This window comes from Meriones unguiculatus, chromosome 6 (genome assembly GCF_030254825.1).
Source record: "Meriones unguiculatus strain TT.TT164.6M chromosome 6, Bangor_MerUng_6.1, whole genome shotgun sequence".
Taxonomy (NCBI): domain Eukaryota; kingdom Metazoa; phylum Chordata; class Mammalia; order Rodentia; family Muridae; genus Meriones; species Meriones unguiculatus.
The window spans coordinates 53,792,494-53,808,464 of NC_083354.1; the positions used below are offsets into that span (position 1 = coordinate 53,792,494).

At 47.6% G+C, this 15,971-nt stretch overlaps 2 protein-coding genes across 3 annotated transcripts in view; both read left to right on the plus strand.

Annotated features, from left to right (window-relative positions):
• Positions 1-2,917: 2,917 nt before the first annotated feature.
• Positions 2,918-15,971, plus strand: part of Rasa2 (RAS p21 protein activator 2) — a 175,707-nt gene continuing 162,653 nt past the window's right edge. Inside the window, exon 1 of the mRNA XM_060385466.1 lies at positions 2,918-3,021. The gene's annotated coding sequence lies outside the window, so the exon portion shown is untranslated. The remainder of the gene's footprint in view (positions 3,022-15,971) is intronic.
• Positions 2,918-15,971, plus strand: part of Zbtb38 (zinc finger and BTB domain containing 38) — a 33,415-nt gene continuing 20,361 nt past the window's right edge. Inside the window, exon 1 of one of the 2 annotated variants that reach the window (XM_021648444.2) lies at positions 2,918-3,021. The gene's annotated coding sequence lies outside the window, so the exon portion shown is untranslated. The remainder of the gene's footprint in view (positions 3,022-15,971) is intronic. The other variant, XM_060385464.1, reaches the window with a different exon arrangement.

Genomic DNA, 15,971 nt, shown 5'->3' on the forward strand with positions numbered 1-15,971 from the left:
TAAGTTCCACGTGACCCTAGCCGACCAGCCATGGAAAATCACTACGAACAACAACAGAAGTCCAAGCCCTGAATAGTTCACCTTCGGCAGCAACGCTCCCACCTGCCTGGAATTAGAGAGCACTTACAATGCCGGGCGCTACTGTAACTGTTTCACATGTATTACTTAATTCCATTTAAAAAAATACCTAGGAGGTAGACAACACCACTAAAACGTATTGCGTGTTAGATACCAAAGCTGAAGGCCACAGAAGCGGCCTTATATAGCAACAAATCTGGGCTGTCAACGCAGGCAGGCTGAAATCCAAAAGGCCAAACTTGCTTTGCTCTTGACATCTCCCACCTGCCCATCACCCAGGAATCAACAACAGCAGGATGGCTTAGACTTTTCCCAGTCTGCGTACAGCGCTTCCCCCTGATGCTCTAAAATCAGAGTTTCCAAAAGCCTCACTGGAAACGTACAAACATGCAATTAGGCCACGAGTTTCTTTGGTTTTGTTTCTAAGGGTCGCAAATCTACCATTACCGACAAGTTAGCTCAGGTTTTTGTGGAAGTTCTCACTGGCAGCTATGTAGACAAAAACATTACTGGCTTTTATTTATTTTTTTAAGGGGAAGATGAATCATCACTTAATAAGTGCAGTTTAGTGGAGCTGATCTGTGAAACTGGCCCATGGAGAGAGAGAGAGAATATAAGGGCGCTTGGCATCTAGAAGGCTGGGAACTGCTCGTTACATGTGTATGCACGTCGCTCGACCTTCACAACTCTTTGTTTTTCAATGACGCCATTCTTTCCCGCACCGGTGAAGGTGCCTTACTTTGCATATACTATTAAAATCTACTCAGCGCACCAAAATGACCACGTACCTAACGCTTGATCAGGAATATGGGGTGCGAAAAGCACCGTCTTTCAAAACCTTAGGGTGTCACCTGGGAATCAGTCTTTTTCCAAAGGGGGTAAAACGAAACTGTAAACGAAGAAGGCTCGATGCCGAATGATTCAAAACAACAAGCACCTGCCCCTAGGTAGGCGCGAGGCCGCTCAGCCCCACACCGCCCCGAGGCTGTGGAGGGAGGATGGCAGCGGGCAGTCCGCGGCCTTTATCTGAGCAAGACGGTGAGGTCTTTGGCACGAGACGCTGGGGAATAATCCCCCGACGGCCACGGGAAAAGCACAGGTGACCCCCCGTCCCTGCGGATTTGGTGCCGTTAAGAAGCGCGCAGGGCTCGGGTGGGGGGTCGCGAGGCCTGCGCCCGGCGTCCAGGGCCTGCTCCGCGGCCGCGCGGCCGTGTGCGAGCCGGGCCGGCTCTGCGGCGGTGGCGCCGGGGGCGGAGGGGGGGAGCAGCCCCTCCGCGGCCTGCGCGTCCGCGCCCGAGGTCGAGCCGCCCTCCCTCGGGCCTGCACCGGGGGTGGAACGGGGCGTCCGGGCCCAGCCGCCGGCGTCCATTTTCTGGGCGGCGCTGCGTCCGGACTCGCGGGTCCGGAAGCGCCATGGACCCCCCGCGGGAAGCGCGCGGGCGGCGGAGCGAAGCCCCGTGAGTTGTCCCCGGGGGGTCCCCCGCGGTCCCCGGGAGGGAGGGAGGCGGGAAGCCGGCGGGGCCGCGCGCGTGGGGCTGCAGCCGCGGGGCCGGGCCGAGCGGCCAGCGTCCGCAGGTGCCCGCGTCCCGCCCCACCGGGCTCGGTTGCGGGAGGAGGAGGAGGAGGGGAGACGGCGGGGGGAGGGCGTGAGTGACGCGCACCTGGGGCTCGGGGACCGCTCGGGGCTGTCGCACCGCCCCTCCCCCGGAGCGCGAACCCGAGCCGCGCGTCCTGACCCTACCCGCTCGCGATGAGATCCTGGTGCGACACCAAGCCCCTGCAATTGAACCGGACGTGCAAAGGCAGGGCCCTTCCCCCAGGGGTTTGCAGCCTCGGCCTCCTGCTCCTGCTGCAGCCGTCGGTCTGTTGGGACAGCTCAACAGTCCGCCCTTTTTAGACACTTCTTTGCAGGTTAGCGGATAGATAGCCTGAGATCTTAATCTGTCCGCGCTTCCACGCCGAAACTCCTGCTTTGCGGTGGGTAAGTGCCTGATGCCATTCTGGACTTTGGGCCTGATTGGAAAAAACCCCCGTTCCGAGGATCTGCTCTGAATGATACGCGTTGATGTGTTTGAAATACATTATTTGAAAGGTCGAAGGCGAGTCTCCTCATTGGGGAAGCTGCTCGCTCGCTTGGGTTCTCGCGGCTGGGAAGAATGGGTGTTTTGTTGTGGTTTCAGAGAAACTTATAGCGACTCACTCTAGCGAAGATCAAAGAGCTGAGTTTGGGTTTTGTGACAGGGTCTCGCTAAGGATCCTAGAACGTTCGGTACGCATGCAGCCTAGGCTGGTTTCGAACTCGGGGCGGTAGGTTGACCGCTAGGATATAGGCCTCTACCAGTGTTTTTAAAGACCAAACATAAATTAGTAGAATCCCTTTTGGGTCGTTGCTGAGATTTAAAAAAAAAAAAAAAGAAAGAAAAAGTATTTGGTACGGTAGAAAGACTGGAAAAAGAACGCATTGCACATAGCAAAAATGAGCATTGTTTAATGAAACCTTTTGGTTTATATAACGTGATTTGGAAAAAAAAAAGTGGGTCACTGTCAAAAAAGCCTTTAAGACCCCAGTTTAGTGTCTTGTGGTGCAGATTTCGTGCTCAACGGTAACACGGGTTTGGGTCCCAGCGGTCACGTAGCTGTGCTACCTCCAGCAACAGGTTCACCGTAGTGTCGCAGCTGTAAAACGGGGAAATGTTCTCCACGGCTGAGGCGTTAGAGATTACCCGCCCACTGCCAGCACCTTAGGCGCTCCACACCGGCTGACTGCAGTGACTGTGGTGGCAGAAATACTGCATCCTAGAAATTAGTCATGAAACGCTGCCCTCTTGTCCTTTCTCAGGTCTTGACATGGACGAGATGGAGGACTCGGCACGGAGGCTCTCCAAGTGATTCCTGCCAGAGCACAGAAACCGACCCTCTTAAGGCTGACACGTTCTGACTGAGGTAACGAAAACGTCTGCGTGAAATAAGAAATGGCAGTTTCCGAAAGACTCGTGATGGTGTCTGAATCATGGTCTCCACCTGCTGGGTTTGTGCCCAGCACAATTCCCATGATTCTCAATTAAGGACATGTGGCCTGCCAGGCCTCTGTGGTGAGGAAGAGCTAGAAAGCAGGGCTTCGAGACCACTGCTTCTCACATTTGTTCGGCCTGTAGCTGTGATGGGAACTTTTGTACGTGTCGTGATAGAGCTGTGGCTTCCTGAAGTCACAGGGACCCAAAAAAACACAAAGGCAGCCCGGAGAGCTTAACTGAGTTTTTGTTGTTTCCCGCAGTGGGTTGAGGTCCAGGCAGGGCGGTATTTCCCAGGCTTTCGTCCAGCCTCTCCACTTGCTGTAGGATGATCCCTTGGCTAGCTGTAGAGTACACAAGCGTGAAGAGGTATTTGTGGTTCTCACATAGATGTATTGAAAGTCCAGCACACAACACTCTACCTTGGAGGCAGTTTCGAAGTCCTAGGTAGTGACAGAAAACAGCAACAACAAAGCTGCCGTTTGTCAAACCGTTGCGTGTCTTTATGTACCAGGCAGTGTGGTGTTAATTTACTCCCTCATGGTGCTCCCAAGAGTCAAGGAAGAAGAGGTTTACAGGGTTGAGAGGTGCAGATGGTGGCAGGTCGTGGAAGGCTTCGCAGCTCGCTCGTCCTTTACATAGTGCGCCCTGAATACTCAGTGCTTTGCTGGGGCCACAAAATTCACAGTTAAATGCCTGTGCTCCGGAAGCCTGATGTCTAAATTCTCCCTGAAATCCAAAGAGCATAATTGGTGGCCAAGGCCCTGCGGTCATGGCTCTCTCAGGAGCAGCCGCACAATGCCATCATCCGTCACAGGGACAGACCTCGGCAACAGACATTTCAGAGTTCTTGCTTTTCAACTAGAATTTTCACTCTTGTCCTATTTTATCGTCGACAATCATAAGGCCTCTGGAATCATTCAGTGTTTTGTTTTGTTTTTTTATTGAACTTCTCTGAGATTCTTGGGCATTCATACATATATCGTACATTTATAATCATTGGTCTTGTCCAGTGTTTTAGCAAGGAATTCTTTGTCCAGCTGTCAGTGATTTTTCTGTCGGTAATCACCTTTAAGAATGTTGGCGATTGACTTACGTCATTTTCATTTTCAAAATCATGAAATCTAACTTTAAGGCTTTCATTTTTCCATTCCTGTCACTTGCAGTGGAGGCTTATTTATTTATTTACTTACTTATATACATAACACATAGGCGGAGGAGGGGAAGCAATTTGACAAGAGAAGTTTTTGATTCAAAAACTTCTTAGCTTTGTAGACCAGAGTACTTTGGGCATTCTAAAATAATTGAAGAAACTCAAACGCTTTTGATTTATGGGAGAGAAAGCCCAAAAGCAGCCCCAGGAACTGTATTAAGCACTAGAAATCAGATTGCAGGACCTGTCTGCTGCTTGTTACAACATATGTCTCATATAAAAACAAATGAGATCACCAATGTGCACATGGCTTTGTGAACTATATGAAGTTCTATAAATGTTATACAGCAAATATTTATTAGGTAACTGCCATACATATAACCTGCTAGAGGAGTGGTTCAACAGAAAAACAACTGACATCTCCCTCTCAGACTGTCAGTGGAGCTTGAAAAGACCAACAGGAAATACACGCATACATGTATATATAATGCATATACACACACACACGCACTCTTGTGTGTGTATCTGTGTGTCTGTCTGTATCCAGGCAGCCAAAAGAAATCGTTCTGATAATTCAAGGAGGCATTTGAAATAGCAGGAGAGGACAACTGAGAAAGCATGGAGCATATTCAGTGAAAAGTATCAAGCCCAGTTGAGTCAGAACTGGTCTATACAGGAGGCCGGGGGAAAATAGAACTGGAGAATATTTGTTGCCGAACAATAATGGTCTTGAATGCCAAATAGGAAATTGGAAAGTGTTAATCAATGGTGTCATTAAGGCTCTTTGAACAAGGAAATGTCATGGCGGTGCCTTCAGAGCCTGCTCTTGTGCACGGCTCAGAGGAGGCTGGGAGGAGAGGAACAAGGAAGAAGGCTGCCACAGTCCACCAAGAAAAGGGGCGGGCCAGAGTAGATGGCGTCTACTCAGCGGAGCAAGTGGGCAAATGAGAAGGAATGACAGTCATCTGTCTCACTGGAGAAGGAGCAGATGATGGTGGTGCCGCCTGTGGTACCATGAGGACCCTGAGGGGGAGCTGACAAGCTGTATCCTAGGGGCATTGAGTGTAAAGCGCAGCACGGAAGCTGCCATCTTTCACACAGTGGGGTGGGCTCTGGACCCCATAGGAAGGGGAGGGCCAGTTCAGGAGCTGTTGATATACAGGAAAAGATGGAGAGGTTTCCCATGAGAGTATAGAAGGAGAGTGATTGAGTACTGAGCCTCTCAAGAAACGAAATGACCTGGGGAGACAGAAGGTGGTCAGGAGAGCAAAACCTCCAAGGAGCATGTTTCCAGAAGCCTCTGGAACAAGGCTTTCATTGGGCCCAGGAGTAGGAAGGATGGGTTCAAGAACATGAGACCGACAAGGGTGTTATGAGTTTGTGGGCATTCTCTTTTGCAAGGTAGTGTGATATGCACAATGAATGTTAAGTGGTTTCATTTGCATAAGTTTATAGCTTGCACAAATCAAGACTAAATCTTGCATAAATTGCTGACCCTAGCATGCTCCCAAACACACTTCTCATTACTAAACTTCAGGCTGCTAAATGTGGTTTTGATAGTGGTGTTAACACCGTTTTTCATTATCAGCAGACAAATCAGAGGACCGCTCTCAAAAGAATGAATTTTAAAAAGATCAGGATATCTGCTGTTGCAAAAGGTTTCTAAGACTTACATTGCCTTTTCCCGTATGTCTATTAAATACTGTTGTCTTTTTTTCCTTGGCATATGAGCTTAACAGAGTGGAATGAGGATACTGAAGTCAGATAAACCCAGTCTCACAGACTAGCTGGGCCATTTTCCAGGCGTGTGACGTTAGCAACGTCCTGTAAGCCTGAGTTTTTCCATCCTAAGCTTACGTTGGTCTGTTTTGAAGCTTTGGGTGATGCGTTGATCAGTAACTGATAAATGGTGACTCCCTTCCTTTCACACTTGGGCACATATGTAAATTTATGCGAAGGTGAATCTGCATAGGAAGTCTTCTCTTCCTGCTTCATTTTAATGTGTTTATTTCTCCCATTATACTGTTCTATCCTGTTTGTGTTGAAGTGGCCAGGAGTTTAGCATGGATTAAGGCTTCACCAGGGCCTTCTGGAGAGATGGCTCTAGTGATTAAAAGCACTTGCTGTTCTTGCAGAGGAAGAACTCGAGTTTGGTTCCCCGCACCTATACGGCAGTTCGCAATGGATTGTGCCTCGTCTCTAAGGGACCCGATGCCTCTCTGGCCTCCACATGCACTGGGCTTGCATGCATGGCACAAACACCCATGCAGACAAAACACTCATACGCATAAAATAAAAGCAAATCTTTAAAGGAAAAATAGTAAAAATAAATAAACGAATAAATGAAAAGATTTCACGTGGGAATCTGGCCCAAGTGTAGACTTCTGGGCCCTGAGAAGGCTGGCTGATTCAGAAGGGTTGGGGTGGAAGCAGGGAGTCTGTGTTTTAAATGAGCATTTCCATGAGTGCTGATGAATATTACCAAATAGCAATTTCTAAGACGCAGAAGAAAGAATGAACCTGCAGTCAGTGTGCAGATTTAGATCCTGTGTCAGGTAGAGATGAGTCTGTTCTCAAAAGCTTTTTACTCGTCTCATTCATGTTGATGGATCTTATTTGTAATCACAGAAAAATAGGTTCCGGGTGATCTGGAATGACGTCACCCCACCCTCCATTGCTCTCTCTGTGTGTGTGTGACACCAGAAGCCGTTTGTCAGCTCTAGCAGGATTGTGATTGGTTCCTGAATGCAGATGAGGATTTCCTCTTTTACAAACACACTGCACATTCTCCTTAAATATACTTCTTCTGGTCTTGTGGTCCCTGACATGACTCAAATAGCCATTTTCTCTACCATCTCAGCGCTGAATCGCACATCTGTTCGATGGAAGTGTCACCATCACACCCTCTGCGTGCTTGTTGAATCACACCTTCCGCGTGTGTCCTCCTCCTTTTTGGCTTAATTGACTTTCACCTTTGCTTTAATGGGGAACGATGGACGGATTGCTCTGCTAACGTGGGAGACTGAAGAGAGTGGATTTGTTCCCAGGCTGGGCGTTAGAGCCCTGGCTGTCCTCAGGGCCTGTGCTAACTGGGGTGAAGAAAACAACCCTGACCTTCAATTTTTTTCCTATCAAGGTCGATTGAGCGTGGAGTGTCTTTAGGCCCCATTCGCCTTGAGTTGACTTTCTGCCCAGATGTACTGTCAATCACCTGCAAGACACATCCTTTTTTAAATAGAAATATACTTCTGAGTTGAATCCTTACCCAGCTTTGGTGTCTATTTAATTTCTCGGCATTTTTCTTTGTCTTTTTGTTTTTACATTTTTCCAGTAAACTAATTAACAGAGGTTTTTAGTTCGTTGGTTGGTTGGTTGGTTTTTGTTTTTTGTTTTAAAAAGATTTGAATGTATTAAGACTTTTTTTTTTCTATTTGTGAGTTTCTAGCAAAATGCTTTGCACTTCCCTTCAAGAAATCCTTGTCAGTGTGTTTTTCCTCTTTGGTAAAGTTTAAATAGGAGGCTTCCTTTTAATCCTAGCACCCGCCTTGCCTTAAAAATAACGCGTTCTTCCCCACGAGGCCCTCTTGCCCGGGAGATAGGAAAAGCTCCGGTGGCTAGTTACTACGGCATTCAGCAAACAAATAGTGTGGAAGCAAGATTTACATTACTGCTGGAAAAACACGGTCCTCTGTCCCGATGAGTGTCCCCGGAAGGTGCCCTGCTTGTAGTGTGTGGGTCCCAACCCCGTGGCCATTTTCTGTGCAGAGCCCAGGGTGAAGCTCCGCCCACTGTGCAGCCCATGAGCAAGTTTTCTAAAACGAAAGCACAAGCAGCCACTGGCGTACTCGGTGGCATAACCTGTATTAAGGTTATTTTTAGATGAGTATACAGTCGTTCTAAACAGCGTACTGTGGGCTTTTGTCTGTGATGGGCTTGGGGTTTGAGTGGGGAGTTTAACTTTTTTTTAAAGTAGATAAATTCTCTCCCAAACATGTGAACAGGGGAACTACATAAACATCCAGATAGTGCTGGAAACACGCATGCCAAGTTTTCTGGTTGTTGGGAGATGGTCTGTCCATGTAGCCCAGGCTGGCCTCTGACTCATGGTCTTCCTGCCTCAGTCTCCCCAATGCTGGGATTATAGACTTTTTGCCATCACACCCTGATACATTCTGCTTTAATAAAGGTAATTTCAGAGCCGGGCAGTGGTGACACACGCCTTTAAGCCTGGTACTCGGGAGGCAGAAGCAGGTGGATCTCTGTTAGTTTGAGGCCAGCCTGGTCTACAAATTGAGTTCCAGGGCTACACAGAGAAACCCTGTCTCAAAAAAAAAAAAAAAAAAAAACACCACAAAACAAAAAGTGATTTCAGAGTGAAATCGGCAAAAATCCACCCCAAAATGTAAGTCTTCATATTCTCTACTCCCTCTCGCGGCCATTTTTTTCTGTTGATTTCCTTGGTCTAGACTATTATGCATCCAATTGTAGGCTGGTCAGAATTTCTGTAGCCTTTCCATAGTCAAAAAGTCTCTGTCTCCTCCTCAGACCGTCTGGTGTGCTTGCTCAGCAACTCTGCAGATCACCCAGGCTTCCCAAGCCCTAGGAGGAAGTGGCTTCTGTAACCCAGCAGGCCTCAGAGGCCTATGCACCATACCTGGCCCCTCTCCAGTGATCACAGAACTGCTGACAGTAGCTTCAAACTGGGAACGTGGAGAAGGAATTATGGGAACTGTGGGAGATAGAGATGGATGTATAGGGAAGTATGAGCATCTGGGGTTCAGTCCCAAGCAGATAATTCTGTACATTAATACTGTGTGTCTAGAACTCGGAGGGAATCCATGGCAAGTGTGAGGCTGTCAGGTGAAGGTAGAGAGGAGATGAGAGCAAAGCCAGGCAAAGTACAAGAGTTGGCTTCCAGGAATTCCCAAAGCACAGCAACCACTCAGACTACTCTCCAGAAAAAGAGGTCAGCTTGTGTCTTCATGACCTCTCTAGAGAAGAATCTGGCCTCCTAGCCCTGGCTTCTTTTGTTCATTGGAGCAGTTTTGACTTGTGTCTCCGTGGATATGCTTTCTTGTGTTGTCTCATTGTCTGCCATTTGTCCTTGTCATATTAGGAGGGCACAGTGACGCAGCGGGATGATGTCAACTCAGAGTCCTCTAAGCCAGTGCTGAGCTAAGTAAAGGCCTGTGTGCTCCTTAGCCATTACTGCTCCCCATTACAACACCGGATGAAGGTGCCTCTTTATTTTAGAGGGAGGCTGGATAGGCCTGATGGTTTGATCAGCTCTTGAAGCGTGAGTAGACCCCATCGTGAAAATGTACAGATCGACGTGAAGAGCTTGCTACCTGCACTCTGCCGCCCAGGATCGATGTGTTGAAAAGTTTCCCCGTAGGAACAAACAAGCTGGAAGGATGCTGGAGTGCCGGAATGCCACCCAGATGTGCCCCGTGTGAAGGCTCCTTCACGGAGACCTTGGATACTGACATGTCATGATTTCAATGTTAGCGCAGTGAATCACGGGGCAGATGAAATTTTAGAAACCAAAATTTGGAGACTAAATTTTAGAGACCAACTTTAGAGAATAAAATTGAAGTAATTTAAACTAATATTTTATAGATTATGGTCTAAATCTCAAGTACATACAGGTTCAGGGAGGTGATATGAGCATTAAATGTGGGCTAACGTAGAGAACAAGGAGTACTTGGAGTGCAGCAAGCCAGAGGGCATTAGACCTCATCATTTATTTTTAAGGTTATTTTGCTTCTTAATTACGTGAATGTACATGCACGCGAATATAAGCACCGCTTGCACCAGAGGAGTCGGATCCCTCTGGAGCTACGTTATAGGCGGTTGTAAACCACCAGACGTGGGTGCTGGGAACCAAGCCTGGGTCCTCTGCAGGAGCGAGCAGGGCCCACTTGTAACTGCTGAACCATTTCTGCAGCCCTGAGACTTCAGAAAACGACCGTGGGGACTTGGAGACTGGTGTGCAGGCTGCTGTCCGTTGTGAGTCATACCGTCTGCTGTCTGTCTGAGTCCACCCATCAGGATCGTCACAGTGGCAGCCTGTACAGTCTTTTCCTTAGAGCCCTGCCTGGAAGTTGTCCAAGGCCCAACCCAAGGGAGGCTAATGACTGCTGACCTTTTTTTCTTCATGTCACTGCATATAAATCACTGACTTCGTATGTAATAACTGTGCCCATTCCGTGTGAGCAAAATAACTTTCTGCAAGGTCTGCGTCAGAAAGCAGCGCATGCGGTTGTGCTGTCGGGAAGGCAGCAGGTGTATGTGGGACCCTTTGTTAGGCTGCCCAGTACTGGATGAAACAGGAGGAACCCACCAGAGGAAGTCCGTTCTTATCTGGGATGTCACTCCCAAGGCAGCAGGATGGAGCCAAGCCTGGATCAGGTCCTGGATGCCAACAAAGAAGGACAGCAAGCATCCCGGCAGGTGTGGCAGAGCAAGGTTGTCCACTAAACTGTCAAGCAGCAGCTTTCTGAGCTGTCCTGGAATTGTCAGAATTGTCTTCTCCCCATCTGTTAACATTTTACTGACCTTAACCCTGGAGTAGGCAATGCCTTCCCTTTCCTCCCTTTCATATTTTAGCAACTCCTACTTTCCTCTTGGCAGTGAGTGAGCCATGGTGTGTGTGCAGCGCTCAGCACAGGGCCTGGCACGTAGAGAGTGCTCAGCAAATGTCAGCTCTTGACATCACCAGCTTTGTCATCATTTCCATCATAGCTATTCCCATCTCACCAGAGGCAGAGGACTTACTTAGACTGCACTTAACCCAGTTGTGCCACCATCTCTATTAGACGTCAGTGGAGAGGGAGCACGTATTTAAGACAGTGCTTAGAATCAGCTGTGTTTACTTCACCTGCCTTTATTACAGTTGTCGCTCCTGTTTTGGAACCCTTAAGCAATTAAGGCGTGTTTCTGCCATTGTATAAGGAAGACTGTAGGGTTTATGTCAAGTAGGGCAGCCAGGAGGGAGGCAGGATGTAGTTGTTCGAGGAGTTTGCTCCAAGGTGTGTTGACAGGTGAGAAGCCATCAGAGAGGGCTACAGTGGAGTCCTGCTGTTTGTTCCTCGGTATGTCCTTGGGCTGGGGACCTCATCTGAGATCCTTGCTTCCCACTCTGTGTGGAAGAATGCACCTACGACTTCCCTGTTGCGTGGGAGTTTCACCTCTGGGGAACCTTGCCATACACGTTACAGCACAGCACGGGGACAGGCTTGTGTGGACGAGTTTGTCCACTTGCTGACTAGAACATGTTTAGGAGCGGTCTTTGAGGGTGTGGGCTGTATTCTGTTTGGAAATGCATGCTGGAGTAACAGATTTCAGTAAGACTCACATTCTGAAGAATGCTGAAATGGTTTCCAGGAAGAGAAATTTCTGCCTGAAGCGACAGAAAACCTTTTTCTGTGTGTCGGGGAAGTGATGCGAGTGGTTGGAATGAAGGACTTTAATAGGGGAGTGTGTATCACTGTAAAAACGATGGGAGAGCTACCCCATTTAAGGTGTCCGGAAGGCAGCTGTGCTCACCACTGCACAGCCAGTGCAGGTTGAAGGCGCTGGGGTTGATAGGTGGTAAGAACTCTCTCCAGTGTTGGTGACTAGCAGAATTGCCCGATCCTAAAGGAAGAACTTAAGCCCATTCTGCCACGGTGGCTTGTCCAGACTCCAAGTACGAGGGTGGGGAGAGGAGCATGTCACTGTATTTTAGAAAGGAAATCTGAGCTTCATATCAAATTAATCCAATTTGGAAAATGAACTAAGTCTCTTCAGCCCTTCAAAGTTCTCACCGATATTTTGAAGGTGACATAGAGTCATTGTGGCTCTATTAACTTATGGGTGTTCTCTTTCTCCCCTGTCTGTAGTACCTTTACGTGGCCTTTGCCCTGACACTTAGCTGCATGTGGGCTCTCAGTCAGCACCAGGGAGTGTGTGCGTGTGCCGCTGAGTGCATGAGTGATCTCTGCAGTGGTCCTTCTATTCTTCCTTCTCTGCCAACTGCTAGGGAACTCAGCTTGCGTGGATCTCCCATGCATCCATGAGTTATTGCCATGATGGTTTTACTGGGCTGAATGGTGAGGCCTCCCAAGAGCCTGCAACCCTGAACCTATGAGTGGGACCTCATTTGAAAAAAAAAATTATTTACAGATCGTCATAATTAAGGAACTTGAGATGAGATCACCCTAGATGATCAGGAAGCCACACAGAAGAGAGACGTACACATAAGAGAAGGCCACAAGAAGAGAAAGGCAAAGTGAGGGGCCTGCAGTTATAAGCCAAAGAAAATGTAGGAATCACCAAAGCTAAAAGTAGCAAGGAAGGATTCTGCCCATGCCCCATGAGCAGAGAGAATGTGGACTGCAAGCCCTCTGACTGGACTCTGTCCTCTCTATTGTAGGGGATGAATTAGTGTGTTGGTTTGTTACCGCACCCTTAGGAAACGGGTTCAATGCCCAAACTAGCCTTGACCTAAAAGCACCTGGGCGCTTGTTAAACTTGAATTCACTCCAGGCTATTCCAGTTCAGGGTGATAGCAAGAAACGAAGTTTTTAGTAAGGGTCCCCAGGTAGAACTGGTAGCCTGCCTGCTCCTCTCAAGCTCCTTTGGGCCTTTTCTTCTCATGCAGTTGCTTTCCTTGGACAAAATTCATGATCACAGTTCCAGCCCTCACCCCATGCCAGTGCACTGTACAACTTCCTTCAGCGGCCAAGTCCACTGTGGGTGTCTAGATTCAAAGAGCCACCTGCCTTTCCCATGAGCTACTTAGAGGGACTCAGGCTTCCATGCCCTCCTCTAGATCTTTTATCTGGTATCCCCTACCTGTTACTGGCTAGTCAGCTCTTCTTTGCTCTCTCTCCTCTAATTTCTAACTAGCAGATTCTCCCACCCAAATGACTTTCAAGCCTTCCTCTTCTCTCCACTATGTAGTTAGGGCTAAGAGTGTCGGGGTTGAGGAAAATCCCAACTCTTCATGGCATTGACACTCGGGTGTAAGGCCCTGTCATTCTCCCTCCTCATCTCCCATCAGTCCCTGGGAGGCAGCCACCCCCTCTGCATATCCTTCTCCAGATGTGTCATTCCATTTCCTGCCTCTGTGTTCCTTAGTGCTCTGCCTAGAGTTGAATTCTGTTTCCTTTCCTGGATCTCCAGGACTCAGCTCCTTCCTCTTTGCCTGAGTTTTCCCAAACTAAGCTTGAGGCTCCCTCTTTCTCAAGCCTAAACATCCCCTATGGGAGTTTCTGCAAGCTCACCTGTTCATGAGACAGCACCTCCAGGAAGTGCTGAGTGAAGAAAGGAATCCAAAAGGCGAAGAGGAGGAAATAGTTCCATTTCTTTAAATCAGTACTGCCTCAGATACTTCTTTTTTTGTTGTTGTTGTTTGTTTATTTTTGCCAGCACTAGGGATGGAACCTAGGTACCTGCTAGGCAAGGGCATCGCTGAGCAATGCCCTAGCTAATCAACCTTATTTTTAAAAAAGATTTATTTATTAATCATGTATAGAATGTCCTGTCTGCATGTACACCTGCACGCCAGAAGAGGACACCAGATCTCATTATAGATGTTTGTGAGCTCCCATGTGGTTGCTGGGAATTGAACTCAGAACCTCTGGAAGAACAGCCAGTGCTCTTAACCTCTGAGCCATCTCTCCAGCCACCAGATACTTCTTAGTGAAACAAAAAATAATGTGATTTTAGGGAATTTATTTAAAATGCATTACTAGTAATATGCCATGCCATTGACTGAACATTTTCCTGCCAAGGTCCTATTTTAACATAATTACCCTCATCGCCTTGGACATTGCTGTCATTTTACAGAACAGACTAAACAAAATGCTATGATCAGGTAATGAAGGATGGTACCACAGAATAAGGAAGTGACCAGATGCCCAGTAGCATGGTGATGACATACAGGCCGTCCTTATAAATGCAGCTAGTGATAATGCAGAATCTTACCTAAAGTCCAGAGATCAAATATGCTTGTCAGAAGGAGACGGTAGCTTATGTTTACTAACATTGAGATCTCACACACAAGAATAGTTTTGAAACCTCGACCCACACAGCCAAGATGCTTGCCATAAGCTATATGGTGCTAGGACTGTAGCCTAACTTTCCTGAGCCTCACTGTCTCTTTTTTTGGAATGGAAATATCTCATAGCTGCAAGGGCATCATGTGAATAAAAGTGAGTTGGTACATATGAAAGTAGTTCATAAATGAGACAGGATCAAACAGGATGAATATGGCTGGAGTTCTTGCCTTTGCTCTATGTTTGAGTACAGAAAGTTGGCCTTTGGAAAGAGTCAGGAAGGGGGAAGGAGGTATTATGCTTGGTAAGTGGATATGGGAGCTGAAACAATTGCAGACTCTGAATTCCGGAGCTAGGCAGGGCACAGGGATGCTAGGGTTGGGTTTGAGAGAAGGGAGTTGAAAGGAAATTAATCCAGCATTTGTTGAAACAGAACAGAGATAGCTTATTATGGGTTTGCATTCAGCCCCCTATAACCAAAGACCAGCCCCAAGCTGCAGGTCACTAGCTCCAGGAATTGTAAAATCTTCTTTTCTCATGTGGAGACTGTTCCTTGCAGCTCTGAAGCTTTCAGGCTCTGAAGAGCTCACCTTGGGTGCTTATAGTGGCTTAATTCCAGTGCATTGGTGTCCAGAGCAGCTGCTCCAGGGTCCCTCTTCAAAAAGGAGACTCGGGATTTAGCATTCCTATTTAGAAAGGCAAAATGTGTACTAAGTAGTCATAAACACCTCTGACTTTCAAAGATGATTTGGGTGCGTGCAGGAACATTTCCTTTCATGCCTTTTGTTCATCACCATCCTAAGTGGAAGCTGGAATCAGTGTAGCACATTTAAGAAATCAGTCGATGTCTTTCAAGATATAGTTGTGTTTCTCGACATGTCAGCAGGTGAAAAGGGAGTAGACTAAATGAATACAGTTAAATAGAATAAGAATAAACATGACATTTTGAGTTTCAATTGCAAAGGTCAGTCCTGGACGTTTGGAAATTGGGGATGGCAGAAAACAAAGAAGGAAAGAAGCCCAGGTGCCTTCCTCTAAAAGTACATAATTGAAATAAAGCAGACAGCCGCACTTGTATTTGCTGGCTGTTGCCTCGTGCTTATCTCCTGTCTGATCCGGCACTCCGGAAGCAGCATGAGCTCTCTTTCACAGGCTGGAGCAGGCTTAGTGAGGTCAGGCAGTTTCCAAGGTCAGAGAGTACAGTCCTGGCACAGCCATTTGTGGAGCCTGGTGTAGGAAAGATCCATTTTTCTCACCACACGAGACTCTTGGCTTTGCCGTAACTTAACGTGCTTTTTACAAAGGAATGGCTGAAGGAATTAGAGATTCGAATCAGGGAAGGAAAAACCTCAGGACAAGGGCTGCATATGAAGATCCCTTGGGGTGAAGATTTCTGTAGGTGAAGGTGTCGCACAGAGTAAGGCAGCCTTGGAACAAGCTCTGGAAACTGTTCGTGGCAAATACTGAGTTCCAGGTGGACTCCTCCCATACCTTTGCGTGTCTAAATAAAACTACTCCGCTTCATCAAAGCGATTTCTTCTTGAATCTACCCTTTTTGTTTTGAGAAACATTTGGGGGCAATAGATTGGTCAGCTAGTGAGGATTCAAGAGTGTTTCTGTGGCTGTGTTAGCCTCATCTTTAGGCATTGCACCGTGAACTGGAAGTGGATTCGGTCATTGGCTGTG